The sequence below is a fragment of the Plectrocnemia conspersa genome, unplaced genomic scaffold (genome assembly GCF_051122295.1).
Source record: "Plectrocnemia conspersa isolate PC_06_02 unplaced genomic scaffold, ASM5112229v1 ptg000010l, whole genome shotgun sequence".
Lineage (NCBI taxonomy): Eukaryota > Metazoa > Arthropoda > Insecta > Trichoptera > Polycentropodidae > Plectrocnemia > Plectrocnemia conspersa.
In genome coordinates this window covers 28153100-28170737 of record NW_028277174.1, presented here as the reverse complement: position 1 = coordinate 28170737, position 17638 = coordinate 28153100, and the positions used below count along the sequence as shown (strand labels likewise).

The 17638-nt window shown below is 29.3% G+C and overlaps 1 protein-coding gene and 1 long non-coding RNA gene across 3 annotated transcripts in view; one reads left to right on the top strand and one right to left on the bottom strand.

Moving 5' to 3' along the window:
- LOC148231282 (uncharacterized) overlaps positions 1 to 17638 on the bottom strand; it is a 178380-nt gene that overhangs the window by 158095 nt on the left and 2647 nt on the right. The gene's annotated exons all lie outside the window — the stretch shown is intronic.
- On the top strand, positions 17 to 16771 carry LOC148231283 (uncharacterized). Its single transcript, XR_015811057.1, has 3 exons — positions 17 to 234; positions 15281 to 15626; positions 15701 to 16771. It is a non-coding gene; the product is annotated as an uncharacterized LOC148231283 (long non-coding RNA).

Sequence of the window (17638 nt, the reverse complement as noted above, 5' to 3'; positions counted from 1 at the left end):
TTTAGATTGAATGTAAACTGTTAAATCACATATTTGAAATATTTACTTTATATATAAGATTGATAGAAACGAATGATTAATTGGATATTTTTTTAAGTTGTGCAATCACATTATTTCGATTAAATAATCATAGATTAAATTAAAATTAACGAGACCTGCATAAAGTATAAGGTCGTCAAATATGTGATTTGTAGTGAGACATATAGGGTCAACTTAGACAGCTTCTTATTTCAAGTTGGTATTATGTTTTGCTATTCTTTATTTTTTTTTAAAAAACTGTCTTAATTATTTTCTTCTAAATCATTTTTCGCTTTAAAAAATATTAAAAATTGTTTTTTTTTAATAATTTTGTTTAAAAATGCAAATGACGGATATGTGTAAATATTTTCTGACGAATGAATTAATATTTTACTAGTTACAAGAAAAAATCCACTAATAATATGATACTGAAGCTGTTTCAAGTAAAAGTAGTGAGAATACAACCAATAGGGAATAATAATGTAAAGCTCCCAATACAAGCAAATACGATTTAGCCTATTAATCAATAAATATGGCTTGGAAAAATCAATGTGTATATGTTGTGCAACATTTTAGCTGCAGATAATATAGACCATGCAAATTAAAACGACATCATGAAACTTTGCAGTTTGGTTACATTTGTAAGTCCATACAATTTTTAAAGAAATATAACTGAGTTTAATAAACTAAAACAAACGTTCTAAAAAAATAGTTTCTATTTCTTTAAATGCATTACTAGCGTCGTTCCAGATTTCAGAGAGCAACTGTCTTAAGAGCAATTGTCGTAGGAGCAATTGTCCCGAGAGCAAATGTCCGTTTACCGATTTATTTATATAATATTATTTTAATTATTGCACATTTATTATTTATTTTTAAATAACCCAATAATTTTTATTTATAAAAGATATATCTGATGTATACTTATATATTTCTATTCATGCTAAATAAAATTTTAAATATAAATGTTTATGTAAGCAATATAGAATACGTATAATATTTTTTAGATTAATATCCTACGCCAATAACACTACTTAAGTTAATCACTTACAATGAGCACTATTTATTCTACGCTTCTGCTTTCATGCAATATAGGAATCGTCGTTTTATGTAGTTCTAACCCATAGATATATATTTTTAAGCAAATAAAATTATTCGATACTACGTCTATATTCACCTCAATACTAGTATTACCGGTATTGTACACTCATCCCAACGACACCAAGATTCAACAGACTTTGTGTTAATCATCTAGCAGATCCATGGCATTAAAACCAATATATTTATTTATTCAGTCAATTTTTTTTATTTGTATGTTTAAATACATTTTCATCATTAAAAATGTGTCTGTAATATTTTAAGAAATAAAGGCTAGAGATTCGTCAAAATTTTTTTAAAGAAGGGCGTAGAAACATAAAGTTTGAAAACCACTACTACCACTAAAAACGGACGTATTTTTCATTTTCTATAATTATACATGTTGACCGGAATTTTGTATTTAAACTAATGATTGATTAATAACATGCATCAATAAAACGATACTATTTGTTTAATGTGTTGTTTTTAATTTATCTTATTTGATCATCTGTATAGCATGTGTATACAAAAAGTGCGTTTTATTAATTTTAATATTTATTATACGAGAGAACGTCAAGACTAGACAGAAAAAAATTGAGCCTATTTATTTAGTTTTATGAGTAATATTTTTAATAATTTAAAGTATTTAGTGCTCCTGATAAGAATGTCATTAATTACAAAGTTCGAGATATAATTTTATTTCATATTTATTAAAATTACATATTTTTTCTATTAGAATAATATAAATAAATATATTTTAATAAAGCCTTTTAATAGAATAATAAAACGTTAACTAAACATTTGATTACTTTTATTTAAAATATAATCATTCTGTCATAATTTAAATAATACTTTACTTTATTTTAACTTTTCTACAGGCAAATAAAAATAGAAATATATTTATATATATGATTATTATCAAGATTTTATTTGACTTGATTTATTTATTAAATGAGCCATTGATTTTGAAAGTGGGGCAATTTCATTTTGATAAAAAGAAATAATTAGAGCTAATTTTCATTGGTAATTATTTTAAAATTTCTGTTTTCAATTAATTCACAACCATATCTATAAATAACAGTGTAAATTTTTAATTATTAATTTATTTTGGTCAATGATATTAATTGTTTGTTGATTTTGAAAGTGAGGCAAGTCCACTCAAAATAGAATAATTTGAATAAAAATTGAAAAGCGTGCTATGTTAGTCAGTTTCCAGAGTTACGAGGAAAAAGCATTAGTTTTACACAAAAGTGTGTGAAAAAAAGAATGCGACCGAGAAACTACAGGGTAACGCAAAGGACTTGCAGTTTTAAATATTATTTAGATACCAAAGAACCAAAAATTTTAATATGCAATAGATTTTAAATATATCTATAGGAAGAATGGTCCGTGCTCTCAATGTAACGAAATTTTGGAAAAGATTTTCATGGTAGAATAGATGGTTCTTCCAGGAAATGAAGAAGAAGTAAAACGCGTGAAGGAGCACATTGAGAGTTTTCCTAAATCAGAAAGCCATTATACAAGGTCTCACAATCCAAATAGAAAGTATTTAAACTTTAAATTAAATATAGTAAAAATATATAATTTATACGTTGAAAAATGTAGGGAAAATAACACAAGCTATGTTAAGAAGATAATTTATGGAAATTTTTTTAACAAAGAATTTAATTTGCACTTTCATCATCCACATAAAGACACGTGCTTAAAGCGCAAAAGTCATTCTTGCCAAATGATCGCTATTTTGGAGTTATAGAAATGACTATTCGAAAAAACAATTTTCTATACATTTCCGATGATTATTACAAATTATTACAAAAATGTCGCAAACAAAATACATTTTTACTACACGAAATAAAAAGTGAAAACTTTTATTCAACCAAACGTAGTTTTCGACAAAATAACACTGCCATCTTTAATTGGAAAACATAAGCCTAGTATTAAATTTATGCTCTATATTGTTTTTTTATTCAACCATTGTTACGCATTGGAATGACCTATTAGGTCACCATGGTATTAATACTATGTATCAACTTTAATCAAATTTATTTGTAAATGAATTTAGATTAGAATGTTATTTACCTGGCAACCTAAAACTTAACATTTTTTTACGCAAAATTTCTGTATCTTCATCTACGTAACAATAATTCATCGTTTTCTTCGATGATACTTTGTCCGATTAAAATATGTGCGACCCCGCCAATTTAGCGCACATTAATAATCTCGGCGAGTTCCAATTTAGCCGACCCCCAATAGCTTTCACGTCCACGGCGTCGCCATTATTAGAAATCTTTACGATCAACCATAATGCGGACGCTGCGGAGATGATATCGGATATTGTGCAAAATATTACGTTACACCGTTTAAGACGATTTTATGGGTGCAATTAAGGGCGGGGAGCCGCCGCGGCCAAAATGCGACGCCCTTAATGGATTCGGATGACTTAGGGGCAATCACGCGGCAATAACCGACGCCCGTCTAAAGAGGTCTCGAAATGAGCTCGATACTCGAAAATGCCTCAATAATCCGCGCAAATATAAAGAGAAATTGTTCACGCATCAATGAGCATTGCCCGATTTTTTTTAGAATTTTCAATAAACATGTAGATAGGGACAGGCAAAACATCGAAACAATTTGCGCAAATGTGCTTTTCGTTACCGATGCGCATACGAAAATCGATAAAATGAAGTTTTAAAATTCATTACAACAGATCTTTCCTACATTTAGACTAAATCTACTATTTAATTGGTATTTTTATAAACTTTACTATAACTATTCTACTGCCGGAACAAACAAGTTAACTGTATATTAGTTTTAATAAAAATAAATACGCATATAAATAACGAATAAATTTTTATAAACACATGTTACAAATTATTTAAAATGTTTGTAATTAATTATTTACACGCGCTACACATTAATACACGTGTACAGAATTAGATATCAAGTATAAATATGAACCAATTAAAATAAATAAATGGCATCAAACAGTCGTATTATTTTTGGAGAGTCGTTCCTGGCTTCCGAACCACAACGCCCCCATAGTGGTGATCTCTGAAGGCAAACTAGGACGGCATCAACTACTAAAATATTAAATAATAATAGCAACCAAAAACAATTAGAAAAATAATCGAATATAAATACGCCATTTAAATTCAGAAAGAGCTAAATAATTTTTATTTTTTTGCCGATAATTTACTCATTTCACTAGAACTTTCTATAAAGTTCGGGGCAAATTCTTTAAAATATATTGCATACTAAAATTAACTACAAATAATTGCAAAGAAATTAAAAAATATTTTTATATTCAATTCATTAAAATTTAATTAAATAATATTTAGTCAATAAATAATACATATATGTATCATATATCATTATATCATATTTATTTTTGATGTCATTTTACAATAATATTTGTTTATTTAAAATTTAATAATAAATATTTTTAGTGTATTTATTATATTTTTATAAATGTATATGTAGTACATTTAAAATTTTAATGTATTAAATTGTAACCGCAGAATAAATTATTTTTACTCATGCGGAGTTACGTTAATAACAAAAATTATTAAATGGCATTTTATTACTATTACTAAAAATAATTTCAACGGAGCAGTTTTTATCCTATTTGTAAGATTGACCATGAACTGTGCGGTTACATGTCCAGGGCCGAAAATTCGCTAGTTGGGTCGGTCGACAAGAAATTCTATATATCCGGAAAGTTCACCGAGCAGAAAGAACACTGACTTTAAAATTCGTTGAATGGAAAGTTCACCGATTCTACAATTGATCGCTGATAATTTATTTATTAAAAATAATATTTTTTCTCGTATTTCTTAATTACTTTAATTTAATTTAGTAAAGTTATATTACAAATTAATGCAATGTATTTTATTATTATATTCTTCTTATTGCCATTACAATCAAACTGTCAACGCAGCAAATAAGTAATATTTTTTTATTTTCATATACAATATTACATTATGTTGTGAAACATATTGATCCGTGTCAAACTTTTCTTTGTGTCACAAAAACTTATCACCGAACAAGTTCATGTGGCTTTACTCTCTTGAGTATTATTATTATTAATTTGTTGTGTATTTTATTCATATATAGGTAATTAAATAAATAATTTACGTAAACTCACAAATAAATAAAAATTTAAAAAAATCAAATTACAATTGAATCAACAATTTTAAAATTTATTTTTCATAAATAAATCATCAGCGATAAATTATAGAATCGGCGAACTTTCCGTTTGATGAATGGCGGGATCAGTAAATTTACCAGTCGGTAAACTTTTCTAGACCCAAATTGTAGGTCAAATCGTATTATTTAGTTTTACTTCTCAAGCGGTCATGTAGAGTACGCTCGGGATAAGGATTCCGGTTTGTTATTGTGTGCGTGAACTGTGTAGCTCAAGACAATTTCGTTCAGAATATTTATTTTTTTTATTTTTAAAGAAAATATATGTTTATTTAACATACATACATCTGAGCTAAGTTGGAAATTTCAACGGACAATTAACAATATATTATATAATCGAAGAAACCAGACATTGATGTCATTAATTAAATATTTGCAAAATTCAAAATCTTTCACTAGTCAAAAAAATAATGATGTCTTTAGCTTTTCTTCAAAAGCAAAAAGATATAAATGGGGAAAGAAAGTATTCGCAGATTGTTTAATGGCTCGACGACTCTATTAAATCATTAGAATCCATTGAATAAATTAAAAAATTATCATTGGCGCAACGATAAGAATAATAACTTTTTTAAGCTTTACAGAGAATAGAGTAAAAAAACCAACAACGTACGGATTAATGGAAAAATAATTAAAATAGTTAAATCCACGGGTAAGAGAACGAATAACTTACAATGTATATTTGAAGCCTTGATATAAATTAACCCAGATATGCCCAAGAAATTTTGTTCTCTTAAAATGTAATTTATAAATAAAAAACAGTGGCACGAGTTTAGTGACCTACCCATGGGACAGTGGGCACATCTGGGTTAAACCAATATCAACACAAAATTATTTAAAATAAATCACTAGAGAAGATCGAACTTCTGTGCCACACTGCACTTTAATGACGAATACCAGCGTTGACGAATCAGCGACTGTCCTTAAAAGAGAAAGCGAAACAACGAAGTACACGCTACATCGCTTCTTCCTCTCATATACACGCACACAATAACAAACCGGCATCCTTATCCCGAGCGTACTCTAGTTAGAGAATTAAATATATACAATAGATTAAGACAAAACATCTCAATCTTGATTCAACTATTATAATTTTCTTTTGAAAATATATATTTGCAGCTGATGCCGGCTTTTTTATCAGCGATTTTTTTTATTACAAATAAAAATGTCGCTGTGGAGTTCTTACTTTACCGCAAGATTACAGTGTCGCATGCCACATTAGTCGGCTACATGCTTCTCCTATACGTTTGTATTAATTTAATCAAATATGCATCTACACAACTTGCTCAATAATGCACTGACACCATTCGAATAGTGACAAGAAAAAAATCCAATATACCTCCAGTGAAAGGTTAATCGAGACGAATTCCATCTTAGGAAAATATCCCGTGTGTGTGGACGTAAAAATTTCATCTAGAGCATCTGGCGGTGATGTTGCTTTTCAAGATTTTTAAGAAGATTGAAAAGCGAGGATTTAAACGCTAGAAAAATATTTCACCCCTTTCAAGCTGCTAATGGAATATTCTGTGAGCTAGGCGTCTAGGCGTCTGTCTATGTTTCGTTGTCTTAGCGTTATTCACGAACAAGATAAACGATAATATAATGTGTATACAATAACGCTTACAAAGTCGAGACAAACTATAAATTTTCCTAATAAATTCCACTCGATTTGGAGCGAAATCAAAAATTTATGATCTGAAATCGCGATAAGCTCAAACGTACACAGTTTCTGTAATACAAAGCATACAATATTAAATTGTTATAAATTATATGTATATAAAATTAATAATTTTAATACTATAAATATACTTTGAATAAATTATTTTTATAAAAAAATAGCTTGAATAATATTTTTCTCTCGATATTATAATTATAGTCATTGCCATATGTTTGTATTATTGCCAATGTATGGGTATGAAATTTTTCATTTTATATTATTTTATATGTAAGAAGCATATTAATCTAATCCTCTGGCCGTTAAAGCCTGTAAATCATATAATTTACATTATAACTCTACACTTTGTCTATTTATGAGTTATTATATATACAATATATTAGTACATGGTATATTTCCTATAATCTACACTTAATATACTAATTTATTTATTTTATTTTTGGATGATCTTCAGCTGTACTGAAATGTGGTTATCCTATTAAAAAAAATTCATTGCTATTTGCAACAAAAGTTTTTCGTTAAGAAAAATTTCATTCGCCCCTCTGATTTAAAAAATCTCTATAAAACTTTACTATGACTGAGCCATCAAACTGCTGTAAAGTATAGGATATAAAGATATACAGCCTTTGTTTCTGATCAAAAAAAGTCTTGAAACTGACGTAAGTCTAAATTGAGATTTTGATTGAACAATGTTATATGAGTGATTCTACGATTTTAACCAACTTCTTCAAACTGTAAAAAAAATTAGAGTTGGCAAATTATCTACCGGCAAATGAAAAATTATTGAATTAAAAAAAATGAAACGTTTTTAATTTCTAAGTCATTGTTTTCTAAAAAAAATATCATTTTAAAATATTTTTTGTCAAATTTTTTATTAAATCTTTTTAAAAGACCACTATTGTATTAATTTTTAAAATTATATATTAGTAGATAAGTTTTTGACAAACGTTATTCCATTATTAAAAATGTTTATTCTTGACAAAATACAATATCGTGTTACATAGATACTAGTTTTTTACTTTAAATATAAATAATATTTTCTATCTAATATATTTGGGAGCCTAAACAGTTTGAGAATCACTCGTTGAAGCCAAATTTTTTTTTCTATTGAATCGCCTATTGATGTTACATACAATGTGCTCAACCCTTCTAGAATTTTTTTCTCACTAAGAAACTGATTAAAATAAACGTATTTCCCGGGCACATTTATTAAGTTGGGACAATCAATCATGACTTACATATTTTACCATTCATAAATGACTTTCTTTTATTAATTTATAAATAAGCTACATATGAACATATTTTGGTGTATGGCTGAGAGACGAATAGTAGTGAATTCTAATCAGAATGTAACGGTAAACCGTCGAGCTCGATAGGGAATCTTATGATGCAACCCGGACGCAGTCGTTGATCGGACGGCTTAAGACGAAATTCTTTGAAGCATAGCTTACTATGCAAAGCCTGCAGGACATATGCTTAATCATAAGAAATATCAAAATTTACTGTACTTTTTTTGCATATGTTAAAAAAATAAAATATTTATCATATCTAACACACAAATTCGGTATAATATTTAATTTAATTTAATAATCATTGAACCATAAAATCGAGTAAATCGACTTACGAAATTGAATGTCTAATATAATTTCCAAAGCCTCTTTTTTTCGCGTCGCCCCAAACCAAATTATAGATGTAGATACACATTATTATTATACCTACGCATAGAATATGAAATTCAATTTCACCCTAATGATAATGATCCGGGACCAGTCGATATAGTGGCGTCTTTATGTGCTTCACACCAAAAATCTAATAAGCACCGCTTTCACTTGCCCCCGCGGCAAGGCCCCCGGGGGCCCTGACCCGGCGAAAGAATACATTATACTCCGCAGCTAATTTAAATACGCCATCCCGCAAGTTTTTCCCAGGACCCCCAACCAAACCCCGAACCAACCCACCGACGGGTAGTTGCCCATTTCTCTTTTTAACGCCCCGATAAAAGGATGCACACGTCCTTATCTGAGGGAGGGCTTAAAACCACCCATTCTTGCCGCCAGCAAAGGGTGGAGGCATATTTCTGCCACCCCAGCTTACGAAAATCGCTTTTCCCCACTACCGGGTTCGCGTATTACATTTAATTTTTTCGCGCATAATAAATTAATTTGCAAAAGATACATTTTATTATATAGAGCCGACAATAGCGCTATCATAGCGAGATGTCTTCAGCTCAATTTCAGAATTGTGTATTTTGCATAAATTATATTTTTATTTGGTTTAAATATATAAAGCTTTCGTTTAGTTTACACTCGTCGTTTATTTTTCAACGAGTACGATGATATATAAATTACATTTGGTGATAAAACAGGAGCAAAACTTGCTTTAACGATCTTGAAACTATTGTAAAAGTACAATAATCCGAGTTGTTCCATTATCTTTTTTGGAAACTTTTATCCTTATAAATAAATCCATTTGTGTGAACTAAAAATGAATAATGTTCCGTGTTAACGGAGAAAGTTTATAAGTGTTTTATTATAAGTTAGTTTGAGTAGATACAATATTTAAAGGTTCGATATTGTAAAAGTTTCAATTCAATTTTGTAAAATACGATGAATTAAATCAGTATCAAATATTTACTTTATACATTAAAAATGAATAAACGTTTATAAAATCTCCTGTGCCAATCACAACATATTTATAATATATAATACAAATATATTCAATTAATATTGGTAACTATATGACACGGTTTTTCAAGCAGCCTAATTTTTATTTTTATCAAAAACAATTTATAATAGTATTCAATTTTCAATTTGACAGCCTAAAAAAATCAAGTATGAAAATAATAATAGACTTTTGATATATTTTAAGTAATATAGTTATAATCAAATCACAATAAATCACAATATTGCTATTTGCGTTGCATTATTTTGCTGAGATTCATTTTTTGAAAAAAATAATAAATCAACAATTTTATATATTAAGTTATAATTATTAAATACTATTAAAAATATATATAATTATTAAATACTATTAAAAACTATGCATGGCATTAAAATACTAAGAAAAATAATTCAATGGTCAGTAAATTTAGAATATTATATCTATGCGATAAAAAAAATAATACAAATACAAATGTGGCAAAATAATTTTACAAAACGTAAGATTATATTCTATAGCATCACTACAATAACAAAAAACAAATTTTAATAAAAAAAATTAAGTTATTTAAAACTTTATAATTATAATGTTAAGCACACAACTTTTTAATTAAAAATATGAACTTTAATATTATAATATAAACATCATAGTATAATAATAATTTTTGTTACTGAAAATATGTTTACAAAAATGTGAAAGATTTCGAAATAATATCAATGATATCCTAAAAAGCATTTACCTTAATAAAATTTAAAATCTATTTAATCCTGCAGTAAAAATCATTAAGTAGTAATTCAATATATATTAAATGTAGAATATTACAATATCCAAATTATTTTAAAGGGAAAAAAAATATTCAAGCTTATCAACTGTCTGTAAAAAAACAGCTTTCGAATAGTACATTTAATTTATATTTTAATAAAATATGTTTCTCAGAAATGAAATGTCATAATTTTATTGTTTCATGCTTAAGCCATAAAAGACGATAGGACCACTCCGTGTGACATGTGTCTGACAGTGCAGAAGCTCTCAAGGGCCAAGCTAAAGCTTTCAATTAAGCTTGAGCTTTTACATGTCCATAATATTTGGACAAGTCTAGCCAGCGATTTTGCGGTATTAAGCTTGCCCTACCTTATAATCGTGCGTCCGATAAATTTGTCCAATTCATTTAACCAATACAATTTATATGTTTTCAAATATATATTTTTACTCTACATTTTATAACATAGTATGTGCCAAAAAAATGAATAGCAATCAACATAAATGTGCCAAATGAATTAATAAATATGTAGGTGCAAAAAATAGTTTTTGCTTCTCATAAAAAGTAAAACCAAATTATTAAAATTCGTTTACTGCAACGCTCTACCCAATTTTATAATCGTCAGCAAATGCGTTTAAAAACTAATTGTTATTTAATAGTTTTCAATACAAACATTTTTTCCATTAAAAAAATTTTATACCTTAATAAATTGTAGTTCTCGAGAACCATTTTTTTATATGGGCCGCAGGCTTAAAACGCATTCTTTGTGACAGATTGCCAATGTGTTTTTCACATAAATAAATATATTTATGATGAATACAAACACATAAAAATCTAAAATATTATATTTCTTAAGTTAAAATTGATATTTAATTAAAATGTTATCCAAAGATATATTTTAGCATATCTGTGTTTGATTTCGTAAAGATGGGTGTGAGAGATCTTTGTAATGAGAAATTTGTAATGAGAAGAATTAAAACAGTGGAAATTGTGACAACCTGTTAAAAATCGGTGAAATACCATTGCTCTTAAAAGCTAAGAACTTTTGAGAGCACAGTTTATTTTTTGGTGTTTACCATTGCTTGTACAATTCTAATATGTAATCTAATTACAATCTATGTACAATTCTAATATGTAACGATAACTTATGTTTTAAGTCCATCCTTCACGCTATTGTCTTGTTTTCTTGTTGATGAATAATGATTTTAGTCACAGAAAATTAACGCTTGTTTTGCAAATAAGATCCTTTCAAAGTTGGCATATGTGTGTGGTCGCCACAGTTTATTATACTATATAAAAATAAATACTGTTTTATCGTCATTACTTGTTGCATTGTAAGACTTAGATTTAACATAATTATGTGTTAATTCATTACTAAAAATATTTGTGACTTGCAGAACAAGTGAATTCGTAACGCCAGTGAATTTGTCAGTGGAATGTTTAACTTAAATTATTACATCTCCATATGCTTAAAAAATAATCGTTACGCAAAAAAATATTATTAGAAAAGTAACCGCAAACAACATAGTCTGTTACATTTCCAATCTATCACATTAGGTAATGTAAGAAAACGTCTTAGCACCTCCCTAATCTCACAAAGATTTTATAAGGGCAAACGTAGTGTACTCATGACACTTTTTTGGAATACACTTCAGAATCTTTCATCTTGAACTTACACAAGTTAAATATTTACTTGAGACACACGAGAGTTCATCTAAATTTGCACTAAGAGTACTGAGTATTAAATCATAAAGAGGTCAATTTGACTTATGATGAATCGTTTTAACCATTTAGGAAAAAATATGTTTACTTGTTAAAATGCAACACAACCGTCGAAAACTTTTTAACAGCTTAAGTTGCAAAGTACGCGCTATAAATCAGAAAGAATTAAACATACATGTCGCATTGAGGAAATAAAATCGAAACGGCCTTTCATAATCTGTTCCAGCGGCCAATGGAAATTTGTATTAAAGAAACTCGTTTTATTGTAATTGCTCGTACTGCCGAAAAGGGGCTGATACTTTGACTCAGATTGACTAAGACACTTTGTTCAAGAATTCGTTCGCAGACACATCGTCCGAGATATTTTCAAACACCTATTCTATTAGCATTAACAATTAAACTACCACTTCAAAGTTTAAGACATTCAAACTATAAAAACGAGGCCGACCCAACCTCAGAACAGCAAATATACAGAACCCGCCGCTTCTCTCTACACATCCCTAATCAAATCCGACGTCCGTTATCCAGAATAAACCTGCATTCCCTAAAGACTGGACGTACTCAAAAAAATGTATAATCCTCGATTTTTCCTCTGCTATTAAAAAGTTTGCTCGTGAAAAATCAAGTATATTGATTATCAATTCATAATCAGTGCTTTATAAACGAGTCACCGGCAACAACGAGAACATGAGCGACTCTCAATGATGACCACATACATTTGTGATCCATAAGAAAATAAAAACTTACTCGCAACTCCTTGACACAGAAACTTGTCGACAGTATTAATTTATATTTTATTTGTATTCACACATACACATCGACGATGTTTTCTTATTTCGTGTGTGCGTCCCTTATCATAATAATATTCCGTGCTTCACCTTGAAGAACAGTAAATAAAAATTATGAATAATTCATATCTGACCCTGTGGGGGTTGCGAAGACCTCTGGATTCTCAGGAGCAACTGCCGACGGCCATTTATCTTTCCATTTCATTTAAAGTCTATATAAAATATATAATGTAAGCATGCCATAAAAATTTCAATGTATGGCGTCTTATTTTATCGGTCAGTTTAATGCCTACAATAAACGCGGTTATTATTAAAATATTGTTATCTGATATACAGAATGAACATTAAAACAATACTCACTGGAAAACAAATATATTAATACATTAATAAATATTTTTCTGATGAGCCCTATAGTATTAAAGTTTATTCATCGAACACTTATGATATCTATTATATAGAACAATATCATAGCTTTGATGGAAATGCTCGTAGTTGGAAAAATACGAGCGTGATAGATGTTCAATTCAAATTCCTCTTGACGTGAAAAACAATATAGGCATATTGATTTGCACCATCAATCATTCTCGGAAAGTAATACTAATTTTTAAGCTAAAATGATTACAATTTTTATGCAGTAAATAATAATAAAGTGTACATTAAGCGACGCTAATGTATTATATAAATAAAAGACAAGGAACTTGACATTTTGCTTAAAAATAATTTATGTTTACCTTAAACATAACTATAAGCCATTTTTAGCTCTCACTAAAATGTGATTATAAGACAAACTTGTACATGTAAAAAGGACTGTGTTGTGCATTTGCTTCAAAACACGCTCTAGCGTAATAATCCAATTTAATGTTTCCACCTTTTTTGTATAATTAATTATTTTGTTTTAATAATCGCAAAATTTGTATTTTCTTCAACAATCTTTATATTGTTAAATTATATATTTAATCACATATTTCTTCATTTTTTAATAAATGTTCAGAATTATTTATTTGTTAATACTTTTTAAAGTCATTAACGTATATTACTGTAAACCACCTAACTGTTTGTTAAATACTTCTATAACACTAAGAAATAACCGCAATGGTTTCGCTTGTTAATGATCAGCATTTTTAGAGGGGTTGTACTGAATAAATAAAGTTAAATAGTAAGGCTAGTAAAAGTTTAATTGTCAGCCTTTTTTTATTTTGTTCAAGTGTTCAAGTTACTAGAAAGATACGTGTAAAAGGTTTGAGACTTATTTACATCAGGCGATCGACTCGAGCGTCACAAGCGAACAACCGAGATCAGAGACCAGAGAGACCCGCGAATTTCAAAAGGCACACCATCAACACTACAATAACTACTCTATATCAAATCTAACCACTTGCTACAACAATTTTAAACCAGTCTGAACTTTGTTACTTCTGATTAAAATACTTTTTGGTGCCCATTCATTAAAACAAATCTGATAACCATAATATAAAACGAATGAGAATTATTGAGTGAAACAATACGCGTTTTAACAATTATAAAATATATTTTAAAAGTAATATTAAATACAGTGGCAATAAATCGTTATTATAGAAGTTTTAATTACGGTTATCGCCGTTAATTAATGAATGAATTAGGATTTATAGTTTTTGATAGTATTTTGTGATCATTTCAAATATCTGATTTTATGGGTTACTTTATGACAATTTATTTCAAGGGTTTGTTTATAATATTTTTTCTTTTATACATTGTTGCCGCTTACTAATGAAAAAGTATAGATATAGATATGGAAATATATTGAGAAAAAACAAAATGGATCGAATTGAATCTTTGTTTTTTCTGATATCCTTGTATGGTTTTGGCTAGGGAAAAAATGTACTTTTAAAATTGTACTAATAAATATAAATAAATTTTCAATATATACATGTTATAACCCATTTAAAATAGGATTCTTGATAAGGGTGTTCTATTTATAATATATTCATAAAAAAATATCGACGCCATATTTTTTCTGACATATTTAGGAAGCAAAATATGATAATATTATAATAAATACAGACATTATAAACTATAATATTAAATTGATTATTTTTAACTTCCACAGGTTATTGTGGGTCGTAGAATTATATGTTCCAAAATACTGTGGAGCAATATGAGTGTATTAAATGACCTAATTTACTCAACAAAATATCTAGGCTCGTTTCCCCTTAAGTGTTTTTCAACCGGAATCGTAATAAAACCTTGTATATAGCATATATACATATAAACTAAAATCGATTTATTTATATAATTTTATTCGCGAACAATTTCTATTAAGTGTGTATATATTCGCAGCCTACTCTGTATGTAAATGTATATAATGTATTTTATGGCTTCAAATGAAATGTGCGTAATATTATTCAGTAGAAAGCCTCTCATCAATCAAGTTCGACTTTTCTTCGCGAATTTTTTCAAGATATCGTGAATAATTCAATGTTCGTCATGGCTCGTTGTTTATACAACAAAAACCGTCGTACAAAGAGACCATCCGAACGCCGCTTCAAACAGACTCGATGAAACAAAACAAGAGCAAAAAACGAGACTAGTGTTGTCAAACGTCGTGAAGGAATATCGAGCTTTGTCTCTGTAAAATTTCTCATCTCAGATGTTGAAAAGCTTCACAACAGCGACAAAAAACGAACGCCGATACACAAAGACTCAAAAAATTTACGAAAAATGTTATTCATCCTTTGTTGTCAATATACGCGAGGTACGATTTAAAAGTTTACCGTCTTAATATTATTTATTTTATACCATAAATAATAAATCAAAATTATTCCTTAGGTCATAATATCTATATCTGCATGCACCAGCTACACCAAATAGTATACATGGCCTGAGAGCTCACGCGTGACGTCACCAACGAGAGGGATACTAATAACAACTAAACTATGCATATATATTTTTATTTAACTACTTCTCAGTGAAATATTTATTATAAGATTTGAACCCTAAGTCTTTCGGAAATTAGTCACTGATCTATCTTAAGCACCAGATCATATATCTGTGGGGACCACACATTTATGCACATTTAGAAGGGCGATTGCCTCATTGTTAATGACCGTGACCAAAAACGTTCATTCATTAACAATGAGACAAACATCATGGCACAAGAGGAATTTCTTTTGACCACAAAACACGGGTCAATGCTAACCTTTTCCTTAGAATTCGAAAGTCTAGAGACAAGCAAAAAACTGGCTTTCGATATACACATCCGATTTCTCGAATTTTAAGAAGCCACTGCAGCGATTGGTTAGGAGATCGATGCACAATCGTAATTGACCAGCTAGCGTGCATCCCCCGAAAGGATCTAAGCCTGGACTCCGACGAGGAGAGGGCAGACGGTCAAGAGACGGCCCAAGGCAGACGGTTAAGAAACGGCCCACGGAGACGGCTGAGGCGCGAGACAAGAGACGGCACCAGACAGCAGAGCCAGTGACGCAGACAACCAGCCACGCGCCCTCACTAGAGTCTCCAATTCGAGTAATCGAGTACTCGATACTCGAGTATACTTGTCTATTTTTCTAGTACTTGATAATCGAGTATTTTGAAAATTACTCGATTAATACTCGAAATTAAAAAATTTTGAAATATTTCAGAAACAAAAATAATTTTAACTCGGTCCGGTAAAGGTTAACGTCTTGCTTTTATTTGGCGTTTATGCCCGAAGTCCCGAGTTAGAGCGGTTACTATCAGGTAAAATTTTTTCATAGTTCCATAGTTGCATAGTTCCGGTCGTCGGCTATGTTAGTGGGTACGACGGAGAAATTTCTTTTGTGTTTTCTGTTCGACAGTCCCGACTTATCTAATTTATGGCAATGAATAATATGAAATATCAAAAAAAAAAATTTTAGGTTAAATGACTGTGCAGTTGTAGCGTAAAGTGTTGTAAATTGTTTATACTGATCCCTCAGCTTTAAATATAAATCAAAACAATTGTGTGTTTTAAAGGCATTTAAAGTAAAGTCAGTTCTTTGCGAACCGTTTAGCTCTAGAGTGAAAGGGATTCACCCAAATACATCTTCGAAGGATATAGATTTAAATTCTTCGCATTAATCAGAAGGAGTAGAATATTGTATATTGTTAAGAAAAAAAATCTATTCAAGAAGAATTACAAAATGCTATTTTGTCAATAGTTGAAGGAAATAAGAGAAAATCAGAGAAGAGAATGAAAGAAGAGAACATAAAAAGAGAGTTCAAAAAATTTTATATCTATAAAAAGCGAACAGATATAAATTAGAAGCCTTATCCAACGCGTTAATGACAATAAGACCAACATCAACAGCAACGGAAAGGGTTTTTTCCATAACGGGAATAATAAAACCAAAGGTTAGCAGTAATATTAAATTCGAGACACTTTTTTCATTATTGTTTTTAAAAAGTATGTTCGTGAAGTTAAAATAATTGTAAAAATTAACATACTAAGTATTTTATTAATTTATTTATATGTGCACGAATTTAAATAATAGCTATTTTGGTACATTTGGTAAATACTCGAAAGTACTCGAGTACTCGAGTATTTTAAAATTTTAATATTCGATACTCGAGTAGTTGATGGTTCGAGTAATTGGAGACTCTAGCCCTCACCAACAGACCTGCAGATCCCACTTGACACTCGCCGCACGCAGCTACAGAGCCATGTAAAGCAAGACACGTCACGCGGTAATCGTCCATAGTCCAAATTGCAATTATAACTTAATAAACAATCTAATAGGATTCACC